Source organism: Sinocyclocheilus grahami, unplaced genomic scaffold (assembly GCF_001515645.1).
Source record: "Sinocyclocheilus grahami isolate Dianchi unplaced genomic scaffold, SAMN03320097.WGS_v1.1 scaffold195.1, whole genome shotgun sequence".
In the NCBI taxonomy this organism is placed as follows: domain Eukaryota; kingdom Metazoa; phylum Chordata; class Actinopteri; order Cypriniformes; family Cyprinidae; genus Sinocyclocheilus; species Sinocyclocheilus grahami.
In genome coordinates this window covers 135,519-140,759 of record NW_015505374.1, presented here as the reverse complement: position 1 = coordinate 140,759, position 5,241 = coordinate 135,519, and the positions used below count along the sequence as shown (strand labels likewise).

The following is a 5,241-nucleotide window of genomic DNA, read 5'->3' as shown; positions in this document are numbered from 1 at the left end:
TTTTTTCTAAAATATAATATGAGGTGTCATGACTTGGCAAATTAATTTTTCATAAGTTTGTATGCACAGAGATCTATTGTGGCGTTCTTGGCAGTTTTTACGAGGCTTTTTTTTAACAGCGTTCATATCGATATCGGAATTATATCGTATCGACTGAAATTAAGAAATATATCGTGATATACATTTTTGCCATATCGTCCAGCCCTAACAGGAAGTACTGCAAAACATTGAAAGAATCCATAGATTACTGAAACGTCTTAAAATGATAACTACAAGAATTGTTCTCACCGTCAATCATAAATTTCTGAGCATATCTTTTGAGATTTTTCTTGCGAATAGGATTCATGGTTTGAGGATAACAGCCCTCGGCAACAAACGTGTAAATGTCCCCCAGTCTGTTTGAGCTGGACTCCACCACCTCCTCTTCGGCAACGGCCAACGAGTCCACACTCAACATTCTGCTGGCAAAATACGGTCCCAGGCTTTAAATACATAACAGAAGGCACAGCTATATAATCATCCCATTTTAAATTTAAAACTACAGGCGCACCAAACACAGGGGACAACTATAGCGTGTTTCTAAACAACTCGAGTCTTGCCTTGAACCTGCACACTCACACACAACAATAATAACAGTCGGACGGAAGGAATTAAGTGCCGTACCAGGATGTAAACATTACTTCGGTATTTATCGCTCTTTTTAGATAAGAACTCATGCAAGATATGTCTCGAATATTTATACTCATATACGTAGAAAAAGGTAGCATTATTAAATCTGATTATTTAAATTAGGTATTCATTTTATCGACACTCTTTGTTCCCTTACGGACATATTTCTGGTTGTTCCAAAACATTCATTGAGTGGGCGGATCTCTGAACAGACTTCAAACTAGTCGAACCGTGTCGAAATATGTTCTCGTCGCATAAATAGCTGTTACACCTGTATAAATATATCACTATGTAGATGTTATTATTATAAAAATCCATGGAGAAATTTTACACATGCAGTTGTTTTTTTAGAGATAATATTTTTCTTGAAGAATATAAACTTCATCTCAGAGAACCAGTTCAGGAAGGACTATCAAAATGTGAGTAATCTACAGCAACACTTAATGTTAAATACTTCGCCAATTCTTTCTGAACACCTGTGACATTTGCTTAAGGTCCTCGGGTCCCTGGGCTGCGTGTCTGAATCTCAGTTCAGAGACGTGCTTGGAAAGGTGAGTGAGCTCTGGAGCAGAAATCACTCCTGGCATAACGATGGAGATCAAGGCTGTAAGAGGGTGGTTATTTATAATTCAGTTGTGTATTTATAGATTCATGCAGAAATTGAAATCAGCGGAGAGAGCAGCTACAATTATGGAGATTTATGCTCCTCTACATCAACATGTTTATCATCTGCAGGTACTTATATTCAGTAATCCAGGGAGTCTATGATTGAAACTCGTTCACTGATATACTACAGTATCAGCTATCCTTTGCAAGGAGTCATTCCTGGCCCCAGAGTTTTTACAGTTGGTAAAATACTGTACTGCATGCGATGTGATGCAACCATGGAAAGGACTAATGAAACTCATCCAGACAGAGGCAGGTGAGCTGCTTCTTTACTCAGTTTTCAGTTGAAATCTGTTGACTGTCAAATTATGGAAGACAAATTCTGTTTATTGTGTATTTTGCAGCACCAAGGGTCTTCCGATTCCCAGTGTTCCGAAAGGAATTCTGCAAGGACTTTATAGAAGAGCTGAAGCATTTTGAACAGTCTGATGCTCCGAAGGGCCGGCCAAACACCATGAACAATTATGGAGTACACATTTTTATCATACACACTTAATCCAGTTTGTGTGATTGATATTGCCATCAAAATGCAGACTAGTTTGGTTCTTGTTGTTCTTTGTTTAATAATAAATTGACATCTCTCTCAATGAATACAGATTCTCCTCAGTGAACTGGGGTTTGATGAGAGTTTCTTCAGTCCACTGAGGGAGGTCTATCTGCGTCCACTCACGGCTCTGCTCTACAGTGACTGTGGAGGAAGCTGTCTGGACAGTCACAAGGCTTTCGTGGTCAAGTATGATATGCGTGAAGACTTGGACCTTAGCTATCATTACGACAACGCTGAAGTCACTCTCAATTTATCACTGGGGAACCTGTTCTTTGGAGACATGAGACGGGTACTGGGAGTTATAATTTATAATAGAGCTTGAAAATGGCGTGATGATTATGAAGACAACTTTTGAGAATTCCCAGACAGTTTATGGCCTGTCAAACTGATATTAATAACTCTTTATATCTCAATATTCAAGTTTCATCTAACTGTATACAGACACACCTGGTCTGTCAAAATTAACCTGAAAGTTAACCTGAGATACTATTTTTCATATCTCAATCATATCTTATATCTTCAGGTTTCTACATCAAACTGACTATATATTGGGTAGAAAAAATGCTCAGTACAACTTAATACAAACTGAATTGTTTCTTTTTGAGTATTTTGTAGATTAATGTTTTTTTAATAATACATTTTAAATAGATTTTATAATAGATATAGAAATAATTTGCTATGGCTTTATGTGCAGTGAAAATATAAGTGTCAGTTATTTACTTTTGGAAACCACATGCATAATATCATACTTAATAATTTTCACACGCAAATCAGTGCAAATAATTTTTTTAAAATTATTATTTTAGAAGAGGGGAGTCCTTAATAAAGTGCCTTTGCATCAGAAAGTTTGGAAACCCTGATTTAATGTATTATCTTTTGCTTACAATCAGTCGAATAAAATAAAATGAAATAATATCACATTCACCATTCATCTCCCCTAAAAGCACAAGCAAACACTTTCTTCAAGAAGAGATTTTATTTCATGATTATACAGCACTTTAGTTTACTTTACAAAGACATTGACAGTTTTGGATGAAACAGTGGGCAGCACAAGCATGCAGCCTAGTAATGCATGTTAAAAGTGTATTTACAGTGTCCTGATCATGTGCGTATGTTGATTTAGGTGCCTCTGAGTGAGACGGAGTGTGTGGAAGTGGAGCATCACATAACTGAAGGTCTGCTACACAGAGGCCGGCACATGCACGGAGCTCTGCCCATCTCCTCAGGCACACGCTGGAACCTGATCATATGGATGCGAGCTTCACGTGAGAGGAACAAACTCTGCCCTATATGTGGTAAGAGACCCACACTAGTGGAGAGTGACATATTCAGTGATGGCTTCACTATGGACACTGATGACACTAGTAGTAATGTGTCATGTTTTTTAACATGATGTTGTTCAGTCCATATGGGAGCTAATTTATGAGAGTCTAATTCATGGTGCTTTGCTCAGTGAGTCAGCAATCAGGATAAAATGATTTTGGTGCCTTCTTCAATTACAGTCCTAAAGGTGTAAGAGTTGATTTATGTTCTTGGGTAATTTTGACTGTAAATGACCTGATTCAATATTTAATTGATTGTAAATGTAGTGGTTTTAAACCTGCTATTGATGTTAGTCAGTGTCTCATCTTAGGATAAACTGTTAATATATACAAGGAATTTGAGATGTACAATAAAATAAAATAAACAAAAATAAGAATAATAATTCTAAGGAATATGGCTTATATGTACAAAAACATAAATTTCAGTAAATATTTTTAATCTGCCACATCATTTCCTTTACCAAAATTCAAGTTGCCAGGAAACAGAATTATTGCATCTTAAAAAGTTCTCTCTTTTTCCTCCAGAGGTTAAATCTCATGTCGGCCAATACCCATCATTTGCAACCTTTCCATTTACACATTCATATACAGAAAAAATGTCTCACGTACACTGAACACAAGTCACACAAGCCTTCTGAAACTTTCAAGGAAACAAAATGTAAGGCCAAAAAATCTTTCATTTGCTTATTTCAAAGCTTGTTTTTTTGGTTGTTTCTTTTCCACAACTTAGATTTTTGAGTGATTTAGGCAGGGAAAGGAAGGAAAAAGCATGACTGTTTGGAGAAAGGCAACACTACTAGACCCAGAGGTAACCGTTACAGAGGAAAACAAAATCGGAATTGTTTATCCCTGTCACCATCATATCAAAGGTACTGGAATCTTGAATATAAAGTTGATCTAGGTTTCTAAGATGAAATTGCAAAAGGTTTGCACTGCATAAATATAAACGGATTTTGTCTAAAATATATTCTCATTTGTTGTAAGAAAATAAACTTTCTGCCTTTCCATTATCTATGGTGTTATATTGTTTCCAATTAATAAAATTGACTGCATTTTAAGCTGTTTTGGTTTTTAAAATAAGAAACTGATGCTTAATGCATCCATTGCATAAATCATACATTTCGGCTCAATGTTTGCCCTTTTAAATAATTCAACCTCTAACTTCTTATGCCACGTCACAGTTATGTGTACCCATAAAGTGCTGTCTGATCCATAAACTTGTGTATTAGCCACACAGGATCTTCAAACAAGCTGAGACGGAGCATGCAATGTTCCACACTGCACAACTGGAGAACCGACATTATAGCGTTGTTTCGCTGCTCATATCCCTGTGATCTCTGTGTCTGCCTCTAGGGTTAATATCAGTGTCGTCATAGTCCGACTCCATCTCACTCTTCGCACGGGGCAGGACATCCCTCTGGTCATTGGCTTCGCTGGGGATGACGGACAGGAGATCTTCAGGTGCAGAGTGATGCTGTGGAATGGCAACTTCCAGTTACAAGAGTGAGGAGGAGAAAGAGGAGAGGGCTATGACAGGAGGGAGGAACAGCTGAGGAGCAGTCCATATTAAGATGTTAGTTGCAGGTGACCGCACAAGTGTTCCAGGGGAAAGATTTGGGATCAGGACACCCAAAGCAGGAAGAAGGCTCAGTATGCTTGTCTAGGTTAAGGAGATAACTAAAGTGTTTAAATGCGATAAAGACTAGGACAACTATGGTAAACCTTAACAACAAGGTTCAACATTAACGTTAGTTAATGCATTAGAAATCATGAAATAATTCTGGTTCTTGGTTAATGTTCATTTCTAGGATCAGACATTTATAATATATATTTTAACATTCCTGTTAAAAAAATAATAGAATATATAATGTAATACATTACATTTTTAACAGGAATTATATATATATATATATATATATATATATATATATAATGCTCATTAAGGCTGAATTTATTTGATCAAAGTACAGTAAAGACTTAACATTGTGAAATACTATTACAACTTAAAATAACTATTTTCTATTTAAAATATAATTT

The 5,241-nt window shown here is 36.4% G+C and overlaps 1 pseudogene; it reads left to right on the top strand.

Moving 5' to 3' along the window:
* Positions 1-858: 858 nt before the first annotated feature.
* LOC107594992 (2-oxoglutarate and iron-dependent oxygenase domain-containing protein 2-like) lies at positions 859-5,004 on the top strand (annotated as a pseudogene).
* The last annotated feature ends 237 nt before the right edge of the window (positions 5,005-5,241 follow it).